This window comes from Phyllobates terribilis, unplaced genomic scaffold, assembly GCF_046119375.1.
Source record: "Phyllobates terribilis strain yellow unplaced genomic scaffold, ASM4611937v1 Scaffold_1__5_contigs__length_1240528914, whole genome shotgun sequence".
Classification (NCBI taxonomy): domain Eukaryota; kingdom Metazoa; phylum Chordata; class Amphibia; order Anura; family Dendrobatidae; genus Phyllobates; species Phyllobates terribilis.
In genome coordinates this window covers 1198977-1222419 of record NW_027362761.1, presented here as the reverse complement: position 1 = coordinate 1222419, position 23443 = coordinate 1198977, and the positions used below count along the sequence as shown (strand labels likewise).

Here is a 23443-nt window from a genome sequence, read left to right as displayed (position 1 = left end):
AGTTCACCACTGACACCACTAGATCAGACTAGATTCCAGGATCCTTATACCCACTGCTGTCTAGTCGCCTCTACTGGCTTTTTATTGTTTTTCTTATGGCTTTTTTATGCAATTGCTCATGTTTTTAATGGAGCAAACATCACAAGTCAAAAATGATTCTTTTTACACGGTTATATCATTTATGTATTTTTACACTGTTGTATATTATTTGAATTTGGGCTAAAATGAGGTCCAGACAGGATTTTTTACACTGATATATAATTTATGTATTTTTACACTGTTATATATTTTATGGATTTGGGCAAAATTCTTTTTTTTTCCTGATTAATGAAACTTACGTTTTTATTGTCGCTTTATGTATTGTAAAAAATTCCCCTTATCACTGATTGTTCAGTTTGGCAGAATGTGACTCTTCCCATTTGTCCACAGTCGTGTCCGCAGCACCGACATTGTGAAGAATGGGCGGAGATCCACGGGGAGAGGTGTAAAAGAGCGCCCCCGACAGTCACCATAATGTACAACACAGAAGTGACAAATTATTACAGGAAAGTCTAAGGTCACTGGAGAACGCCACTTTGTGAATTTTCTTTTAATTAATAAAGTGAATTTTTTTTATTATCGCTTTCTGTAATATAACAGATTACACACAGCTCTGATCGTTCAGTTTTGATAGAATTCAAATTTTCCTGTATGTCCACAAGTCTCAGCCAGGGACGGAGCAGCCGACAGAATCATAAGAATGTACAGCACAAAAGTGGCATAAATTATAACAGTTCTCCAGTGATAATTTATAATATATAATGTAATTACTATTCAATAAAACAAACCATCTGTAATCTCATTTATTCCGGGGTCTTGTTACATCCCCGCACTGCAGTAACTGCATTCTAGCCACTTCGATAAGGAGCTGTAGATTTGAGATGATTATTTGAGGACCTAATTTTAGCCCAAATTCAAAAAATATACAACAGTGTAAAAATACATAAATGATATAACAGTGTAAAAAGAATCATTTTTGACTTGTGATGTTTGCTCCATTAAAAACATGAGCAATTGCATAAAAAAGCCATAAGAAAAACAATAAAAAGCCAGAAGAGGCGACTAGACAGCAGTGAGTATAAGGATCCTGGAATCTAGTCTGATCTAGTGGTGTCAGTGGTGAACTGTCTACATCGGAGGGGATTTTTTGAGGCCCACACTCCAGCAACTCCGATCTAGTCTCCTCAGCAGTGAAGTGTCTAGATCAGAGTGGCTAAAGTGAGGAGCACAAAACATCACCTCCGATCTAGACGCAACCTTGACAGGAGCAGTATTCACATACATTGGCGGCACCAGCAGTGAGTAAATGCGTTGCTGACCATGACTGAATGAGAGAATCACACCCCTATGACTGAATATGAGCTGGTAGGACAAAGTATATATAAAGTTATAAAATCATTATACTGCCACCGATTTTAATGAAAAAAGCTGGTTAGTGATGCACATTGCATTACTAACAAACCAATGGGGGCAGTGTAGATAGCAACTAGGACGTGATAGGTTCCCTTTAAATTTTCAGCCTGACTAATAAGTGTTTCATTACTATACAGATGACCAGGAGTCTGGTGTTTCCACCATAGGTATGTACTGCACATTATCATTCCATGTTTCATAACCCCGTCTTGTTGTAATCAGCAGTCACCTTCCTGACAGCCCCAATTTTCAAGTCTGACATGTCACTTTATGTTGTAATAACTTTGAAATCAAATGGTGTCTATATTGCTTTTTCACCCTGACTAATAAGTGTTTCATTACTATACAGATGAGGAGTATGAGGGAGACACTGCTGCCATTTCCACCATTGGTATGTACTGCTCATTATCATTCCATGTTTCTTAACCCCGTCTCGTGGTAATCAGTATTAGACTGCGGTCACACATTCAGGATTTGGTCAGTATTTCACATCAATATTTGTAAGATAAAACCAGGAGCGCGTGATAAATGGAGAAGTGGTGACTAGTGTTGAGCATTCCGATACTGAAATATCGGGTATCGGCCGATATTCGCGGTATCGGAATTCCGATACTTAATTCCGATACTTTTGCAATATCGTATACCGGAATCGGAAGTTCCCATAATGCAATGAGCCATTTTCATTTTATTCAGCCAATGAGGATCCTAAGAAGTGTGGGCACATCCTGTTAGGCATGTAGGCATCTTAACTAATGGCATGGCTGTGATTGGCTGCTGAAATGATGTCATGATGCACTATAAAAGCCGCCGCCGCCATTTTGAGCTCACTCTGCTGTGAATTCAGTTAGGGATAGGATGCTGTTGTTCTGAGGGACAGTTTTAGCTACCTATTTGGTCTATTCTGCTTTACCCAAGCTACTTTATAAATCGCTGTGCCTTGCAGTGCTAGTGCACAGTTTTCTGTGCTGTTCACCGCTTTCTGCAAGGTCTCTGTGTGTGAGTGCAGCTCACCCTGTAGTGTGTGAGTGCAGCGCTAGTGCACAGTGCTCTGCATCTGCACTGTTCACCACTGTCTGCAAGGTCTGTGTGTGTGAGTGCAGCTCACCCTGTAGTGTGTGCTTAAACCACGTCTGGTTGTAGTGCACTCAGTGTGTGTCACTGCCTCATACATTGTCCTTTTTTGCCAATTCATAATTTTTCCTGATATCTCCTATTAGTGTGGTGGTTCCATCCGTATTCAGCTAAATTGGTTCCAAACACACTATATAGGAGTAGTTAGAGGAGCCTTTCTGCAGCATTGGGCCCTGCAGCCCCAGCCAGATTAGTATTAGCCTATTTTTTGCAGCCTCATCTATTGCATTGTAGGTTACCTTCCTACATTGTAATAGCTACAAAAAGTTTGTGATACTATCGTTATTACATCTTTAGGCACATCCAGTGTCTTTTTGTGACAAAAAAAACCTAAATAAAGTTCACCAAACACTCCACTTTACAGTTGTGTAGGCCACATTAGCTCATATTAAAGTCTAGTCCACACTTTATAAAATTAGTGTTTCTTATACCTGTTAGCAGCTGTTCAGGAATAAGCACACTAAGCCCTTAGTACTTTTCTGCCTATCTTTATCAGTCTACCAAGATGAAGAAGGCAGGGAGTAAGGCATGTGGTCGTGGGCGTGGAGTTTCTGCAGGGAGAGGACGTGGGGATTCTGTGCCTGCTGCGGGCACCAGTGACTCAGCATCCCCCAGTTTTACCAGGGATCAGTCCTTTATGCGCAGCTTTGTAGGAGCTAGCCGTACCCCACTGCTGCGGGAGGACCAAATTGAAGCCGTTGTCGGATGGATGGCAGCTAACGCATCGACTTCAATTAGTTCCAGATCCTCTCAGGTCCTGAGCACTGAAGAGCACCCATCTGTCTCTTCACCACCTGCCAAATTGCCCAGGCAGTCAGAGAGCCCTGGACAGGAGCCATCTCTACTTCTGTTCTCTGAATCTCTTGGCTTGGAAAGAGGGGGCCAGCCAAGCAGAATTCGAGAATTTGAAGAAGAGGTAGTATGCAGTGATGCGCAACCGTCTTGTCTCTCTGAATTTGAAGAGGCGGGTGGGCCAGTGCCTATGGTCAGCAGCACACCTCAGTACGCATCTGATGATGAGACTCAGGTGCCACTTTCTGGTGCGTACTGTGCTGTCGAGACTACCCAGGAGAAGCAGTTGTTTGAAGAGGGTGGTGTAGATGATGAGGTCCTTGACCCATCATGGCGTGAGGGACAGGAAGGTGGTGGGAGCAGCTCTGAGGAAGAGATTCCCCGAACAGCCCAAAAAGGAGGGAGAGGGAGGGGGCAGACTTGGTTGCCTGTAGCCTCCACTTCGGCACCCATTAGGAGCATGGCTCTTCCAAAATCCAAAGCGGGCGCTCCCAAGACTTGCAGTGCCTGGTCCTTTTTTGACACAGTTGCAGATGACATTTGCTTTGTCAAATGCAAGCTGTGTAATCAGAAGGTGAAAAGAGGGAAAAGTGTCAGCAACCTCAATACCACAAATATGTGGAAACATGTGCGGACCAAGCACGTGGTGGAGTTACAAAAACACACTGAAGACCTAGGCCAACCTACAGCGCCACCTACCACCTCTTCAGCTCGTGTTGTAGCCTCTTCCTCCAGCTCACACACAGCTGGTTCGGCTTCCTCACAGGATCGAAATGGAAGAATCTCTGGCACTGTTGTACAGAGACACAGTGTAATTCCACCCACAGCACCACTTTCTCAGTCATCCTCACACTCCCAGGCCAGTCTACAGCCATCGTTAGCACAGGCATGGGAGAAAAGGCGCCCATACTCAGCAAACCACCCCCGAGCACAGGCTCTGAATGCTGGCATTGCTAAACTACTGGCCCTTGAAATGCTATCATTCAGGCTGGTGGAGACTGATACATTCCGTAACTTTATGGCATTGGCAGTCCCACAATACAACGTGCCCAGCCGATTTTATTTCAGCAGGCAAGCCGTCCCTGCCCTGCAACATCATGTGGAGGGAAAAATTAAACATGCGCTACAAAACGCGGTCAGTAGCAAGGTCCACCTGACCACCGATGCGTGGACCAGTAAGCATGGACAGGGACGATACCTTTCCCTCACTGCCCATTGGGTAAATGTTGTGGAGCCGGGTACAGATCTTGAGAGTGGCGCTGTACGTGTTCTGCCAACTCCAAGGATTGCAGGAATCCAGTCTGTACACATTGACTCCTCCTCATACTCCAGTTCCTCTGAATCAGCGCTGCAGGAGCCATCACGGTCTACCTCCACATCGACCCGTGAAAGGTTACCTGTTATGGTGACCAATATGAGCACAGCCGTGGCCAAACGTCAACAGGCCATATTAAAATTAATTTCTTTGGGGAATCGAAGCCACACAGTGCAGGAGCTCTGAAATGCCATCAAGCAGCAGAGCGACGTATGGTTTGTGCCAGCTAATCTCCAGCCAGGCATGGTAGTGTGTGACAATGGCCGAAATCTGGTGGCAGCTCTGGGCCTAGGCAACCTCACTCACATCCCATGTCTGGCACATGTGCTCAACTTGGTCGTGCAGAGTTTTTTGAGGGACTATCCGGATCTTGATGCACTGCTTCACAAGGTCCGCATAGAGTGCGCTCACTTGCGGCGTTCCAGCAATGCAAGATCACGCATTGCAGCTCTGCAGCGCCGATTACGTCTTCCGGAACATCGCATCATATGTGACCTACCCACCAGGTGGAATTCAACGTTACATATGTTGGAGAGGTTGTGTGAGCAGCAGGCAGCAGTAATGGAGTACCAGCTGCAGCAGGCGCAAAGAAGTCGCAGTGCGCGCCGTTCACACTTCACCACCACTGAGTGGGCCTCTATGAAGGACATTTGCCACATTTTGCGTGCCTTCGATTATTCCACGCGGATGGCGAGTGCAGATGATGCACTAGTCAGCATGACTATCCCCCTTATCTGCCTGCTTGAAAAAACACTGCAAGCACTAAGGGACGAGGTTTTGGAAGAGGTGGAGGATGAGGAGTCACAAATGCCATCTGCTTCTCTACAGTCTGCGCAACGTGGTTCCTCACAAAGGCCTAGGCAGGGGACACTTTGTGAGGAGGATGAGGAGGAGTCAATGGATGAGGAAGACATCTGTCCAGAGGAGGGAGGTACACAATGCTCTAGTAGTCAGTATCTAGAGTGAGGGTGGGGTGATGCAGAGCAGGCAGAGATCACGCCTCAAGCAGGGGACAGCGTTTCTTGGCCAGTTGGCAGTCTGCAGCACATGGTTGATTTCATGCTGCAGTGCCTGAGAAACGACCGCCGCATCGCCCACATTCTCAACACGGCTGATTATTGGGTGTCCACCCTCCTAGATCCTCGCTACCGGGACAACTTACAAAGCCTCATAACACCGTTGAACCGGGAGCGTAAAATGCGGGAGTACCAAGACGCACTGGTGCATTCCATCATGTTCTCCATTCCAACCGAGAGCAGTGCTGCTAGTGCTTTACAAAGCAGCTCAGTGCGTCGAGGCAGTGGAGGAAGCTCTGCACAAAGAGGGAGCAGAAGCAGCGCCTCAGCACAAGGCAAGACCAGTATGGCCGAAATGTGGCAAAGTTTTGTGTCCCCGCCGCCACAAATGTCTACACCATCACAGACGGCTCCAGTCAGCAGGAGGCAACGTCTCCGTCAGATGGTGACAGACTACATGTCTTGCCCTCTTAGTGTACTCCCAGACGGCTCTTCTCCCTTCAAGTTTTGGGTCTGTAAGCTAGATACATGGCCAGAGCTAAGTCAGTATGCATTGGAGGTGCTAGCTTGCCCTGCTGTTAGTGTATTATCGGTACGCGTCTTTAGTGCCGCAGGTGGTGTACTAACAGACCGTCGCATGCGACTATCCTCCGATAACGTTGACCGGCTTACTTTTCTCAAAATGAACAAGGCCTGGATCTCTCATGAATTTGCCAGTCCTCTTCCAGAATAAATAATTGTTGGCAAAAGTATCCAGGTCTCCTGTTCTGTTCATGTTTCTACCACCTGAACTGTAATCCCTGAGCTCCAACACCGCCAGTTGGCGCTCGGAAGTGCCGTCTGCACAGTCAACACTTGCTGCCGTGTTATTGGGGTTCAGTAACGTCAGCTGTTCCCCTGCTGTGCGGACGGCAATTTCTCCTGCTCTGTCCACATTCTCACTACTACTGATTTTAAAGTTGCTCCAATTACACCTCTGGCTCCTCTGTTTTCAGTATTATCCCTGAGCTCCAACACCACCAGTTGGCGCTCGGAAGTGCCGTCTGCACAGTCAACACTTGCTGCCGTGTTATTGGGGTTCAGTAACGTCAGCTGTTCCCCTGCTGTGCGGACGGCACTTTCTCCTGCTCTGTCCATATCCACTGTACTACTGATTTAAAACCTCCTCCAAATACACCTCTGGCTCCTCTGTTTTCAGTATTATCCCTGAGCTCCAACACCGCCAGTTGGCGCTCGGAAGTGCCGTCTGCACAGTCAACACTTGCTGCCATGTTATTGGGGTTCAGTAACGTCAGCTGTTCCCCTGCTGTGCGGACGGCAATTTCTCCTGCTCTGTCCACATTCTCACTACTACTGATTTTAAAGTTGCTCCAATTACACCTCTGGCTCCTCTGTTTTCAGTATTATCCCTGAGCTCCAACACCGCCAGTTGGCGCTCGGAAGTGCCGTCTGCACAGTCAACACTTGCTGCCATGTTATTGGGGTTCAGTAACGTCAGCTGTTCCCCTGCTGTGCGGACGGCAATTTCTCCTGCTCTGTCCACATCCACTGTACTACTGATTTAAAACCTCCTCCAAATACACCTCTGGCTCCTCTATTTTCAGTATTATCCCTGAGCTCCAACATCACCAGTTGGCGCTCGGAAGTGCCGTCTGCACAGTCAACACTTGCTGCCATGTTATTGGGGTTCAGTAACGTCAGCTGTTCCCCTGCTGTGCGGACGGCAATTTCTCCTGCTCTGTCCACATTCTCACTACTACAGATTTTAAAGTTGCTCCAATTACACCTCTGGCTCCTCTGTTTTCAGTATTATCCCTGAGCTCCAACACCGCCAGTTGGCGCTCGGAAGTGCCGTCTGCACAGTCAACACTTGCTGCCGTGTCATTGGGGTTCAGTAACGTCAGCTGTTCCCCTGCTGTGCGGACGGCAATTTCTCCTGCTCTGTCCACATTCTCACTACTACAGATTTTAGAGTTGCTCCAATTACACCTCTGGCTCCTCTGTTTTCAGTATTATCCCTGAGCTCCAACACCGCCAGTTGGCGCTCGGAAGTGCCGTCTGCACAGTCAACACTTGCTGCCGTGTCATTGGGGTTCAGTAACGTCAGCTGTTCCCCTGCTGTGCGGACTGCAATTTCTCCTGCTCTGTCCACATCCACTGTACTACTGATTTAAAACCTCCTCCAAATACACCTCTGGCTCCTCTGTTTTCAGTATTATCCCTGAGCTCCAACAGCGCCAGTTGGCGCTCGGAAGTGCCGTCTGCACAGTCAACACTTGCTGCCGTGTTATTGGGGTTCGGTAACGTCAGCTGTTCCCCTGCTGTGCGGACGGCAATTTCTCCTGCTTGGTCCACATCCACTGTACTACTGATTTAAAACCTCCTCCAAATACACCTCTGGCTCCTCTGTTTTTAGTATTTACCCTGGGCTCCAATACCGCTAGTTGCTGCTCAGAAGTGCCGTCTGCACAGTCAACGCTTGCTCCAGTGTTATTGGGGTTCAGTAACGTCAGCTGTTCCCCTGCTGTGTGTCCGGCAAATTCTCCTGCTTTGTCCACATCCACTGTACTACTGATTTAAAACTTGCTCCAATTACACCTCTGGCTCCACTCTGTTTTTAGTATTTACCCTGGGTTCCAGCACCGCCAGCTGGTTCTCGGTAGTTCCATTGGCTCTTGTACCTTCTGCTACCCATCCGGGTTCCAGTACCGTCAGCTGGTTCTCGGCAGTGCCTTTGGATTAGGTGCCTCCTTCTCGGTATCCAAGTTCCACCAACGTCTGCTGGTTCTTGGTATTGCTTTCTGGCACAGGTACCTCCTGCTTAGTATCAGAGTTCCAGTACCGTCAGCTGGTCTTCGGCAGTTCCATTGGCTCTTGTACCTTCTTCTACCCATCCGGGTTCCAGTACCGTCAGCTGGTTCTCGGCAGTGTCTTTGGCACGGGTACTCCCTCCTGCCCAGCCTGGTTCCAGCACGCCAGCTGTTTCCGGGTAGTGTCAACGTCACTTTGCCTCCAATGCGTTGTCCTGTCGTGTTGCGGTCGGGTTAGCCGACTCTATGGTGCCTGCAGTTTAGGTGACTCCTATGTGGGCTGCGGGATCTGGCAATGAAGGCTGGTTCTATAGTGCCTATAGGACAAGCACCCCCTGTAGGACTGTGGGTTTTGGTAACTGCGGCCGGCTCGCGGCCTTGAACTTTTTTTTACATGGGTACCTTCTGCTACCCATCCGGGTTCCAGTACCGTCAGCTGGTTCTCGGCAGTGTCTTTGGATTAGGTGCCTCCTTCTCGGTATCCAAGTTCCACCAACGTCTGCTGGTCCTTGGTAGTGCTTTCTGGCACAGGTACCTCCTGCTTAGTAACCGAGTTCCAGTACCGTCAGCTGGTCTTCGGCAGTTCCATTGGCTCTTGTACCTTCTGCTACCCATCCGGGTTCCAGTACCGTCAGCTGGTTCTCGGTAGTTCCTCAGCTTTCTTGTACCTTCTGCTACATTTCCAAGTTCAAGCTTTTTGAAATGGTTCTTGGTAATCACTCTGGATCTACCTGACGAGGACCCTGAAGACGAGGACCCTGAAGACCAACCCTAAGAAGACGAGGACCCCGAAGACAACGACCCTGAAGAAGACGAGGACCCTGAAGACCACCCCGAAGAAGACGAGGACCCTGAAGACCACCCCGAAGAAGACGAGGACCCTGAAGACCACCCCGAAGAAGGCGAGGACCCTGAAGACCACCCCGAAGAAGACGAGGACCCCGAAGAAGACGAGGACCCCGAAGAAGACGAGGACCCTGAAGACCACCCCGAAGAAGACGAGGACCCCGAAGACGAGGACCCCCGAAGACGATGACCCTGAAGACCACCCCGAAGAAGACCAAGAAGATGACCCTGAAGAAGTTGACCAAGAGGACAAAGAAGAGAAGACAAGCACCAAGATACAGAAGAACAAGAGACAGAAAACCAAGAAGCAGAAATACAAGAAGCTGCAGAACAAAAAGTGGAAGAACATTAAGCATAAGACTAAAAATCAGAGCAAAAGATAATATCTAAATTATAAGCAGAAGATGACTAAGCAGTGTATGGGGGTGAGTCCGTTCCTCCTCGTGGTGCCCCTGGAAAAGACCTGCTGCTGCAGGCCAAACTGAACGCGGACAAATCCTGTTGTAAATCTTTTGTGACGGGCAGAACGAAAGGTGTAATGTCCAACCTTTTATAGATAACAACTACAGGAATGCCTGTCACAAATAAGAATATGATGAAGAAGAAGAAGATGAAGAAGATGAAGAAGTAGAATATGAAGAATGTAAAAAAAAAGAATAATACGAAGAAGGTGAAGAAGAAGAAGATGAAGAAGGTGAAGAAGAAGAGGATGAAAAAGATGCTGAGGATGATGAAGGAGAAAGTGTGGGAGAAGTAAAAAAGAAGGTGAAGAGCATGGAAGTAGTGAAACATAAATATCTGACAAAATATAAAAATACTTAACATAGTCAATATTTCCGTAACTCAGAACGTCTTAAAAAAAATATTAATTCCTGCTATTCCATTTGATTGGGCTAAACCTCTATGCCTTTATTGTCTCCCCCACCTCCCCCAATACATTCTACATTATTCTTAGTTGTTTTCCTTCATGTAGAATTAACCTACAAGGAAAGAAAGGGTTTATTTTCATTCCGATATTTCTGTCCCATTGACTTGCATTGGTTTCCGGTATCGGAATCGGCGATATCCGATACTTTTTCGGTATCGGTCCGATCCAATCCGATCCGATATTTCCCGATATCGGAAGGTATCGCTCAACACTAGTGGTGACGTGTTTCTATTCTACGTTTTCTCTGAATATTCCTCACCTGGTTTTGGCTTACAAATACTGATGTAAGGGGGGGCGTGGCCTGGACGCTGATGATGTAAGTCGCAGGAGTCCGGAGCTCCATGCTTGTAAACCCTAAAGCTACTTCCACTGCTACTGGAAGAAATTTCTTTGAACTTTATGTACGTTGGACCTCTTCAGGACCTTACTGGGATCATTTTGAATCCAAAACCTGAATAGGGACTTCCTCTGTCATGGCTGCTTCCATAGGCCAGCGCGGGAAAATGCCTTGGCCTCTTTGATTAAGCTCTGCCTGGCCCAGGGGTCTTGGTCCTATTCGATTTGACCTACACCACCTTTGGAAGGCTATTCTGAGTACCCAGTCACCCTAGATGTGGGATCCGGTGGCACCGGACAAACTCACTGTTTCTCCGTCGGACCGGGTCTCATCTACCTCTGCAGGGAAGACCGCGGACCTCTGCTCCCCAACACGCAGCTACTGACTCCCTCATTAAAGACCCCTCAGGATCTATCTGTGCTCCCTGCACAGTCAGGGTAGGGGCCATTGGACTGCCGCTGCTGGGGTCCGGCACCTGCTGTTGCGGGCCTCACATATTCACCAAGGGGTTGTGCGCCCCCACAACTTTAACGCCACTTTCCCCTGCGCCCCCCTAATTACCTGGTCCAGCTTAGTCTGCCCACTATTGTGCCCAGTGAAGGGACTTTCAAAGTCTGACACCTTGCTTGAGGTGTTTAGAGGTGGCACAGAGCTGGGATACATAGAGCTTGCCACGGATCCCATGCTTAGCTGCGGCGCGGAGATTTGACACCCGCCGCTTTATAAGCTTACTGTGCTCCCCACACTGTATGGTCCTATTTGATTTAACCCTCTACATGCCCAACAAGCTACCCCAAGAGGATTGACACCCTTTTTGGGACTGACTGGTGGCACAGAGGAGTAATCTGCAGGCTTTGTCGGTGGGTGCCGGCTCAGCTGTGGCGTAAGTGAAAAGACCCCGCCGCCTTGTCTAACGTGCCACACACCTCCTATTGCCTGGTCCTTCCTAAATGCACCTCCTGCGTGCCCTGTAAGGTGCCCCAGAGGGATTGATACCCTTTTTGGGACCCTCGTTGGTGGCAGAGGAGGAATCAGCTGGTTGTGTCGGCGGGTCCCCGAATTATACTGCGGAGCCAGTGAAAAAACTCTGCCGCTCTGTCTTTCAAACTGTACACCTCCTACTAACTGGTCCACCACAATTTGCCCACCTACCTGCCCTGAAGGTTGCCCATGGAGGTTTGATACCCTCCAGGTGGCTACCTTTGGTGGCACAGAGGAGCTATACATTACTTCTGCCGGCGGGTCCCCTGCTCTGCTGCCGTGCGGGGGAAGCATAAGTGAAAGTGCGGTCCTCTTCTTCCCTGGAACGCTTTCAGTGAAACCTGTGGATATTGCACCTACCTGAAGCTGATCCCCATCTGGAATCCCTCTGGACCTCTCCTGAGTCTCTGGTCTTGCTGGATCATCCTCTGCTGAAGTGCTCCCCTGGACCTACGGAGCGTCTACCTTCTCTGCCAGTCACTGGCCCTTCTCCTACCAGGTGGTGAGGAATTTTTCTTAAGATACTTCATCTGGTCCGTGATATCCCATTCCTCCACCTATCTGCTGTAAACTCTGCTGGGATTACATTCTTTATTGTTCTTTACACCTACACTGCTTTTTGGCCTGGTTTTAATCCCGGGAGCCTCAGTGGAGCTCGCCTTTATACCTACAGTTTTCAAATAGAACTCTAGCTTATAAAAGCACTAACGGATCGTTGTCAACCCGCTATTTCAGGTCCTTAACTTTCTCTTGATTGTCTCTACACTGAGGCCAAAGACTAACAAAGAACATTTCCTCTATTTCCGTTATCGTCTGCTACAAGTTTCGTCGACGGATTCGTCATGGTCTGGTCTGCATGACTGGTTTATTTTCTCTGTCAACGCCTTAATATTCAAACAAGCTGTGTATTGTATCATATTTGTAAAATTGTACCACATTGTATTGCTTTAATACGCTATATTGCTCTCTCATACTCTTCAACGCCATTGTCTTGTTTAAACTTCTCAATACTATTTTACACCTACCAAAATGAGTGGCGCTAAAAACAAAATCACCTCCGCTAACAAAACCTCTGACTTTTATAACAAACCCAAACATCAGAGAGAGAAACTCTCTCAATCTCAATCACACTCTCCTGCCTATCTTACTCTAAATCATCAGAGGATTCAGCTAACATAGCCAGACCAACTAAATCCAGATCGCCTCTTAAAAGAGACGAAGATAAAACTACTACCAAAAATAAAAACATACCTCCTTCGTTCAATACCGCCTTTGTAGAAGAAATGGATTCATCCATTTCAGCAAAAAGGAAACAGCCAGGAGATTGGGGCCACTTAAACTCATCCCGCGAAGCATCAGAAGATGAATTCGCTGACTCCTCCCCAATATCAGCACCAAAAAAAAAAACGCTTCAAAAAAGATGGTCAATCTTCTTCTAATACCCAGTCACCCAGTTCTAACTTTGATATCCATTTTGGATCTGAGGAGAACTCTTTCACTAGATTCTTAGATAATCTATCAAAAACACTCAATGAGAACATGAATCTCGGCTTTGTAAAACAAGCCGTCTTCATTCAATCCAACTTTGACACCCTAAACCAAAAATTTGAGGACAATAAAAAAAGAATTATTCAGATATAGGAAAAAAATGAAATTCTCTTAAAAGACAATCACGGCATTCACCAAGAAATCCGCAATCTTAAATCCAAAATAGCGGACTTGGAAGACAGAAGCCGCAGGAATAATTTTAAATTGCGAGGAATTCCTGAAAGCGTCACCCAAAATAATCTAGCTGAATATGTCAAAACAATCTTCAAAAAAGTTCTTCCATCACTATCCAGTTATGATCTAAACATAGACAGGATCCACAGGTTACCCCGTCATCTATCCCCTCTGACAACCCAAGGGATGTCATCTTAAGAATACACTTCTATACTACCAAAGAAAAAATCCAGCATTACATCAAAGAAAATAAAACCTTTCCAGATCCTTACGGCCATATCAAGGTCTTTGCGGACCTCTCTAAAGCAACCATTGAAGGAAGGAAGGCATTTAGAGAAGTTACAGCTTCTCTCAGAAGTAATAACATACTCTACAGGTGGGGTTTTCCTTTAAAACTCCTGATACTCTTCAGAGGCAAAACAATCCCGTTCTTCACTCCTGATGAAGGAATTAATTTCATTACTTCTCTTAAAGAAACTTCCTCCCCAACGGTCAAGCGCTGAATGGTTTAACTTTAAATCCTTATCTTTTCTCAGGTTCACTGATCCAAAAGAGTTATTCTGTATTAGGATTCTCTTCTTTATGTTATATTTTTTGTAACACGGTATAATCAATTATATATAAATATATATTTGGAGGGGGGGAGAGGAAAAGAAAGGAAAAATTGTATACATATAATGATTATACTTATTCAATTTTTACCAGGATTTCTTCATTCGCCGTTGTTACTTTCATGGTCCTCATTCACGAACTTTCCCCACTAAGAAGTAGAACCCTCCACCGGGTTGGGTTCCTTCAGGAGGTCTTGTTCTAAAGTTTATATCTAAAGTTTATACTTGCATTTTGTGATTTGTGAGTCATTAATATTCTCACTGTTATCAGTCAATAATTGTCTATATTATATCAGTCTTTGTATTTTATTTGTTGCCTTATCAATCACCCTAAAATCCAATTTGTGAATCCGACTAACCAGACTCCCATTATAATTTCACATAACACCCAAAGAATTTAATACAGCTTATTCCTCTCTGCACCCATTACACCATGAGTATTAAACTTCTTTCATATAATGTGAGAGGCCTAAACAGCCCAAACAAAAGACACTCCATCTGGAAGGAAATCAGCAACAGTCACGCAGACGTGATGTGTCTTCAGGAAACAAAATTTTCTCAAACAAACCACCCTAAATTTTCACATAAGAATTTTCCCAATATCTTAGAATCCTTCAAACCCCCCCCCCTCCCAAAAAAAAAATAGGGAGTTGCCACAATAATAAAAAACTCAATTCCCTTTGAATTGATAGAAGAGCATTGTGATTCCTCAGGCAGATATCATATCTTGATCTGCTATCTGAACAATCAATTGAGTACCATTGTTAATATCTATGCTCCCAATAAGACAGATTCCCTTTTTGGACAAACTTATGAGGAAAATCCAGCTAGTAAGAAAAGGTGCCTTAATTCTACTAGGCGACTTTAATATTGTACAGGATGGTCACCTAGATTCCTCCTCCCCAACCCGATATACCGCTGCCACTCTCAATAATTACTCAATGAATTCACAAACATCTCGCGACGGTTTAGAGTCCCTTTATGCCCAACAAAAACCATAGGCCCCACAACAAAGCTGTCGTTCTTAGGCATTGAAATCGACACTACAGCAAGGTTGTTCCGCCTCCCAACAGTAAAAATTCAAAAAACACTACACCTCATCGAGGGATTTTGCGCGGCACGAAGAGTAACACCACAACAGATGCAAGTGTTACTAGGTGTCACGGGTGTGTTGCCACGAAGATCGTCACGAGTACACAGCCTGACTTCTCGCAGCTGACTTGTTGGTGCTTTGTGTTTCTCGGCAGTGAGGGAGTTAATTCTCTCTCTCTCTGGGCTAGATGAGGTCCAGCCTCGCCCAGCTGCAATCAATACTTCTGTAGTGAGACTCCTTCATATACCTGCTGGTCTGTTTGGGAGGTGTCGGTGAAAGCATTTCATTCAGACTGACAGAGCGGATCGTGGTTTTTGGAGTTGCTGAGATAAGTGTATTTGGAAGTGTTTTTTCCCTTTCCTCGCTTTATCATTTATCTCCTTTCCCGTTGGTTTTCCCTTTGTTGTAGTTGAGTAGTTGTTGTATGCAAGGTGGTTTTTTTTTTTCCCTTGTACTGTCTCGTTCGTCTAAGTACTGTATTTGGGCATATTATTTCTTGTTCCCTTTGGTTGTGATCGGGGTCCTTCTCAGGACTAGATTACTGAGGTGCAGGGATCTTCAGGAGGTAGGGGTTACGCTGGCGGCCTGGACCTCTGTACCTTTAACAGTACCTCCAGGTTGAGGGATTAGTCAGGGCCCCAGCTTAGGCCCCCTACCTCCAGTATACAGAGACAGCGTGACATTTTCACCGACCCACTTAGTTTTTCTCCAGCTACCATGGATCCAGTAGCCGGTCTAGCTCGGCAATTGCAGAGTTTGTCCATGGAGCTGGCGGACGTTAGGTTCAAGGTTTGGCATCCTCAGGAGCAAGCCGGATCAGAACCTAAAGTAGCTCTCCCTGACAGGTTCACTGGGGGGCGGGACAAGTTTTTTGTTTTCCGGGAGGCATGCAAATTGTACTTTCGGCTGCGGCCTCGGTCATCGGGGAGTGAAGAACAAAGGGTGGGAATTGTCATCTCGCTCCTACAAGGGGACCCACAATCTTGGGCGTTCTCTCTTCCCCCGGGTTCCCCGGCTCTCCAGTCAGTGGATAGGTTTTTCGCTGCTCTGGGACTCGTATATGATGACCCAGATCGGATCTCCCTTGCTGAGTCTAAGTTACGTAGGATCCAGCAGGGAGATCGTCCGGCGGAGGAATTCTGTTCGGAGTTCCGTAGGTGGGCCATGGACACCCAGTGGAATGACCCGGCTCTTAGGAGCCAGTTTTGTCATGGTTTATCCGACAAATTACAGGATGTGTTGGCACAGTATGACTCTCCCGTGTCACTGGAAGCCGCTATGGCCCTTGCTATTCGCGTGGACAGACGGCTTCGGGAGAGGTGCGGGATAACTCTACCCCCTGTGATGACTCCACCTCCTACAAGGTCCCCTCATATGGTGGTTCCCCTGGTCAGTCCAGAGGAGCCTATGCAATTAGGAGGGACATCATTTCGGGGGAGGGGACCGGTGGTGCGCCATAAGGCAGGAAGGTGTTTCTTCTGCGGGAGAAAGGGACATTTTATTGGGGGGTGTCCATCCCGTCCCTTGCAGAGTGAAGAGTCGTCGGAAAACTGTTGATCCCAGGTTGTGTGGTGGACGGCAATCTGGGAGTAGGTATTTCGTCCCTAGGTTCGTCTCAGTTTCTCGTACCGGCGGAGGTGGTGGTGGGTACGAGAACTGAGAGGATATCTGTTCTTCTTGATAGTGGGGCCGGGGCTAATCTGGTTGATGCTCGGTTTGCCCGGGTTCAAGGTATGCGGTTGAGTGAGTTGGCTAAACCCATCCCCATATTCTCGATCGATGCCAGGCCTCTCGGTCAGGGAAGTTTTTTGCAAGCTGTGCATGACGTAAAACTTCAAGTGGGGGCAATACATAAAGAACTGTTGTCTTGCTACGTGTTGGAGGGTCTTCCCACTCCTATTGTGTTGGGCCTTCCTTGGTTAGCTAAGCATAACCCGGTTATTAATTGGCAAACCAGGGAGATAAGCCAATGGAGTAAATTCTGTAATAAAAACTGCATGAACACGGTCATTGGAGCGGTTACTCCTTGGGTCTTACCTCCATTTCTGGCGGACTTTGAGGATGTATTCTCGGAGAAAGGGTGTCAGGAACTACCTCCTCATCGCGTGTATGACTGTTCTGTAAAACTGCTCCCTGAGGCCAAGTTACCTAAAGCTAGGTTGTATAACCTTTCTGGTCCTGAGAGGCAGGCCATGAAGGATTATATTTCAGAAAGTCTGGCTAAGGGGCATATTAGACCTTCATCTTCACCGGTGGCTGCGGGGTTCTTCTTTGTTAAGAAGAAAGATGGAGGCCTACGCCCTTGCCTGGATTTCCGAGAACTTAATCGGATTACGGTCCGAGATCCGTATCCGCTCCCACTTATTCCCGATCTCTTTAATCAGATCGCGGGCGCCAAATGGTTCTCTAAGTTGGATCTCAGGGGGGCGTACAATCTGATTAGGATGAAGGAGGGGGATGAGTGGAAGACGGCGTTTAACACTCCGGAGGGGCATTATGAGAACCTTGTCATGCCATTCGGTCTGACTAATGCCCCGGCGGTGTTTCAACACTTTGTTAATGACATTTTTCGCCGCCTGGTGGGACAGTTTGTTGTCATATATCTGGATGATATCTTAATTTACTCGCCGGATCTGGTGTCTCATCAGGAGCACGTTAGGCAGGTGTTACAGATCTTGCGGGATAATAAACTGTATGCCAAGTGGGAGAAGTGTGTGTTCGCCGTACAGGAACTCCAGTTTTTAGGCTTCCTGGTTTCAGCGTCCGGTTTTCGTATGGACCCTGGGAAAGTGCGGGCAGTTCTTGAGTGGGATCGGCCAGAGAATCTTAAGGCACTACAACGTTTCCTGGGGTTTGCTAATTATTACCGGAAGTTCATTCGTAATTTCTCGTCCATGGTTAAGCCTCTCACTGACATGACTAAAAAGGGGACGGATTTTTCTAGGTGGTCTGACAAGGCTTGTCAAGCATTCTCCTCTTTGAAAAAATGTTTTGCCTCGGCACCCATACTCATTCAACCTGATGCGTCTCAGCCATTCATTGTAGAGGTAGACGCTTCCGAGGTAGGGGTGGGAGCAGTATTGTCACAGGGTTCGTCCCCTGGTAAGTGGCATCCGTGCGCCTTTTTCTCTAAAAAATTGTCGTCCGCTGAGAGGAATTACGATGTCGGCAATAGGGAACTCTTGGCCATTAAGTTAGCTTTTGAGGAGTGGCGCCATTTTTTGGAGGGGGCAGTTCATCCGGTCACCGTCATCACCGATCACAAGAACCTGCTATATCTGGAGTCCGCGAAACGTCTGAATCCCAGACAAGCTAGGTGGTCATTGTTTTTTACCAGGTTTAATTTTGTCGTTACTTATCGTCCTGGGTCAAAAAATGTAAAGGCGGATGCCTTATCTCGTAATTTCCCGGGGGCCGGGAATACGGACGACCCGATTCCTATCCTTCAGGAGGGGGTGGTGGTTTCGGCAGTATGCTCTGAGCTGGAGGAGGAGGTATTGGAGGCTCAGGGGGACGCCCCTGTTGGACCTCCGGGGAGACTGTTTGTTCCAGATCAGTTGCGACAAAAGGTGATCGAGGCACACCATAACTCAGTTTTTGCAGGACACCCGGGGAGTAAAGCAACTGTGGATCTCCTCTCGCGTCGGTTTTGGTGGCCTAACTTACATAAGGAGGTGGTAACTTTTGTCGCGTCCTGTGGGGTTTGTGCGCGCTCTAAGACCTCACATACCCGTCCGTCTGGGGCCCTCTTACCTTTGAAGATCCCGGAGCGTCCTTGGACTCATCTGTCTATGGACTTTATTACGGACCTCCCTCCGTCTTCGGGTAAAACGGTCATACTCGATGTAGTGGACAGGTTCAGCAAGATGGCACATTTTATCGCTCTTCCGGCTCTCCCTAATGCTAAAACTCTTGCGCAGGTGTTCATTGGGGAGATTGTGAGGCTTCACGGGGTACCCTCCGAGGTGGTGTCTGATCGGGGGTCTCAGTTTGTGTCCAAGTTCTGGAAGGCGTTTTGTGCACGGCGGGGGATGCAGTTGTCATTCTCATCGGCTTTTCATCCTCAGACCAATGGTCAGACGGAACGTATGAACCAGAGCTTGGAGACATATCTCCGGTGTTTTGTGTCAGAGAACCAGGAGGACTGGGCTTCTTTCTTACCTCTGGCAGAGTTTGCTCTTAATAATAGGCGGAGCGAGTCCACTGGTAAGTCCCCGTTTTTTGGGGCATATGGTTTTCACCCCCAGTTTTGTACTTTCAGTAGGGGGGGCTCTTCGGGGGTTCCTGAGGAGGAACGATTTTCCTCATCACTCGCTTCAGTATGGAGAGGGGTGCTGAAGAATCTGAATACTATGGGGAACCGATACAAATGTATGGCTGATAGGAGGAGAGTGTCTGGTCCGGACCTAAGTGTGAACGATCGGGTATGGTTGTCTACCAGGAATATTAAACTTAAGGTTCCCTCCTGGAAACTGGGTCCCAGGTTCATCGGGCCGTACAGAATCAGTTCTATTATTAATCCGGTGGCATTCCGTCTTGACCTCCCCCCTACGTTTAAAATTCACAACGTGTTTCACAGATCATTGCTTAAGAGGTATGTGGCGCCGGTGGTACCGTCACCTTTACCTCCCCCTCCAGTGGTTGTCAATGGTAACTTGGAGTTCCAGGTATCGAGGGTCATTGATTCACGCTTTAATCGCCGGTCCCTTCAGTACCTGGTTCATTGGAAGGGGTATGGTCCTGAGGAGAGGATGTGGGTTCCTGCGTCGGATATTAACGCAGACCGATTAGTTCGGGCCTTCCACACGACTCACCCGGATAAACCTGGCCCTGAGGGTCCGGAGGCCCCTCGTAGAAGGGGGGGGTACTGTCACGGGTGTGTTGCCACGAAGATCGTCACGAGTACACAGCCTGACTTCTCGCAGCTGACTTGTTGGTGCTTTGTGTTTCTCGGCAGTGAGGGAGTTAATTCTCTCTCTCTCTGGGCTAGATGAGGTCCAGCCTCGCCCAGCTGCAATCAATACTTCTGTAGTGAGACTCCTTCATATACCTGCTGGTCTGTTTGGGAGGTGTCGGTGAAAGCATTTCATTCAGACTGACAGAGCGGATCGTGGTGTTTGGAGTTGCTGAGATAAGTGTATTTGGAAGTGTTTTTTCCCTTTCCTCGCTTTATCATTTATCTCCTTTCCCGTTGGTTTTCCCTCTGTTGTAGTTGAGTAGTTGTTGTATGCAAGGTGGTTTTGGTTTTTCCCTTGTACTGTCTCGTTCGTCTAAGTACTGTGTTTGGGCATATTATTTCTTGTTCCCTTTGGTTGTGATCGGGGTCCTTCTCAGGACTAGATTACTGAGGTGCAGGGATCTTCAGGAGGTAGGGGTTACGCTGGCGGCCTGGACCTCTGTACCTTTAACAGTACCTCCAGGTTGAGGGATTAGTCAGGGCCCCAGCTTAGGGTCAGCTTAGGCCCCCTACCTCCAGTATACAGAGACAGCGTGACACTAGGTCTCCTCGTGTTTGCGAGACGGGTGAGGCCAGTCGGAAGGATGTTTTCTCGTCGCTTATCCCTCGCAACAAAACGTGCATTAAAACCAAGTCATAAAATCAGAATCACCAGGCAGCTTCGGGCGGACTTAGAGGTGTGGAAAACCTTCTTACAATCATTCAACGGGCATACGTTATTTATGTCAGCGGAGCAGTCCAACATTGAATTAAGATTATTCACTGCGGCGGCAGAATCAGGCGGCACCAATGGTGCACAGGCTTATGGCCTCCGTATTGGTCTGAACAAGGGTTTACAAATAACCACACACTACTAGAACTCTTCTCAATAGTGGTAGCAATAGAAATATGGAGTACGCACCTGGCGAACAAAAATATACGCTTCATAACAAGAAACACTAGCCTAGCGCACTGCATTAATAAGATGGCATCATCGTCTCTCCCAGTGCTAAGCCTACTACGCCGGCTAGCATTCCTGTGCCTAAAACACAATATATGGGTTCGCGCGAGCCACGATGCTAAAGGGTCTAATGCTGCTGCTAACACTTTATCACAATTCAATTGGCAGGTTTTCAGACAGCTCCTCCCCAACGCACATTCGTCGGGCACCACTTGCCCCCAATACCTCTAGGATATAGTGGCGAACAGCTGATGCCATTAATAAGAGCATCAGTCACCCCGTCGACGTGGCAAGCATACGGTAAGGCATGGGAAGAGTGGACACGACTAGTAGCAGGCAGACGGGTTGACCAATGTGAACTAGCCAGGTTACAAGTCACCATAGAATTTCTCCACCAGCTAATGATGAGGGGCATATCAGGGGCGTCAGCGCAGCGGTGGCTGACTGGAGTGGCATTTCACTTCCAACTACTGTATTGGGGAGATGTGACAAAGAGATTCATTAATACACAAGCCTTAAAAGGATGGAAAAGGGCTCAGCCAAGTCAGGAGTGCAGACGTCCCATGTCACTAAAACTGCTTACACAAATCATATCCCTAACACCAGTAACATGCCACTCACAATTTGAAGCAACACTACTGTCTACTGCATTTGCTATCGCCTTCTTCGGGGCGCTACACATAAGCGAATTAGTCCCTCAATCCAAAATCAACACCAATGGAGGCTTATTACACTAGGACGTAGTCATAGCCAATAATGCAATAAGCCTACGCAAATCCAAAACGCACCCAGCGGGCAGACGCACTTGGGTGCTTTTACAACCCACTAACAGTACACTGTGTCTGGTAACAATAGTAAAAACATATACAGCCATCAGGCCACAAAGTAATTTCTTCCTATCACACATTGATGGAACACCATTATCAAGATACCAGTTCCAATCTAGATTTAATAAATGCCTAACATCAGTAGGGTACCACCCCAAAGATTACGGGACACACTCATTCCGCATAGGCGCAGCCACGGAAGCAGCTAGAGCAGGACTGTCAGAGACGGAAGTTCAGAGGATAGGCAGATGGTGATCCGCGTGTTTTGCGAGATACTGTACATAAGACTGGACTTGTTATCCTAACGTTGCTTGTTTCTTTTACAGGTGACACAAAGCCAACAGTGTGGGTGATAGGCCACTCGTACATATACTGGGCAGAAAAAAGGGCGAAAGTCCGCCCAGGCGGGAGGAATATGGGGTTTCATAACACATATTTCAACTGGTGATGTATTAGAGGTTTGCGGTGGCCACAGGTGCTAATGGAGGTGATCGAGATAGGTAGAGAAGCGACAGGTCCGGTCATATTAGTGATACACGCCGGGGGAAACGACCTAGGTCATTACAAAAGAGCAGAACTAATTGCAATAATGAAGCTAGACACTGAGTGCTTCAGAGCATTTTTTAGAAAACGAGCTATAGTATGGTCGGAGATGGTGCCGAGAGCGGTATGGCGAGGTGCGCGAGACATCACGACCATCGAACGGACAAGGCGGCTAATAAATATTCGGATGGCAAAATTTGTAAAAGAAATAGGTGGTGTAGTGATACGACACCGAGAGCTGGAAGGAGATAGAGCAGGCCTCATACGGCCCGATGGGATTCACCTAACCGATATTGGACATATTTCTGTCAGGACTCCAGGACGGAGTGGAACAAGCGTTAATGATGATGGGTGGGGGTCGGAGTCCTGCCTACGAGTACGCAGGATCCTCCGTGGCCTGGAAATAGAAAGAACATGTTGGACAGTTACACTTGTTGGCCAACTTGCCGGTGTGGAGACACAGGGCATGCTGCAACAAGCGGAATTATTGTGGAATAAAATACCTTTCTAATCTAATGAGTGTAAAGAGTTAATAAAGCTGTGACCGATCCTCACCCTTCCAGTTGTAAGAGTTACATTATTGTATTGTTAAAGGGGGGAGAGCGGTAGGGGGGCTGAGCGTCGGGGTTTGGTTGGGGGTCCACACAGTCTCGTAGACTCCATACTAGATAAGGAAGGAGTCACTGACTGTGGTGGCCCCTCCCTGGGCCGTGGCGATTGGTGACCCCCCTTCGCTGCCCCTTACTGACCAGTGATCCTGAAGTCCCCTGAATGGTCCAATAGAGCGGAAGGGACGGCAACTACAAGATACATAAACACCGGGACATCCCACCTTCCTCCCTTTCTTTGTTGGTCCTGGAGCCAAACGTCCCACCCACCCTCCGTGGTGTGAAGACTGCAAAAAGGAGAATCAGAGACTTTTCAAGTCACAGAGGCCTGTAAATAGAAAGGACATGTTGGACAGTTACACTTGTTGGCCAACTTGCCGGCGTGGAGACACAGGGCATGTTGCAACAAGAGAAATTATTGTGGAATAAAATACCTTTCTAATGGAATGAGTGTAAAGAGTTAATAAAGCTGTGACCGATCCTCACCCATCCAGTTGTAAGAGTTACATTATTGTATTGTTAAAGGGGGGAGAG

At 47.5% G+C, this 23443-nt stretch overlaps 1 long non-coding RNA gene across 1 annotated transcript; it reads left to right on the top strand.

The window, feature by feature from the left end:
- The first annotated feature begins 1795 nt into the window (after nucleotides 1-1795).
- LOC141165415 (uncharacterized) lies at nucleotides 1796-23222 on the top strand. The gene is made up of 3 exons (XR_012251156.1): nucleotides 1796-1843; nucleotides 21100-21231; nucleotides 22085-23222. It is a non-coding gene; the product is annotated as an uncharacterized lncRNA (long non-coding RNA).
- Nucleotides 23223-23443: the final 221 nt, after the last annotated feature.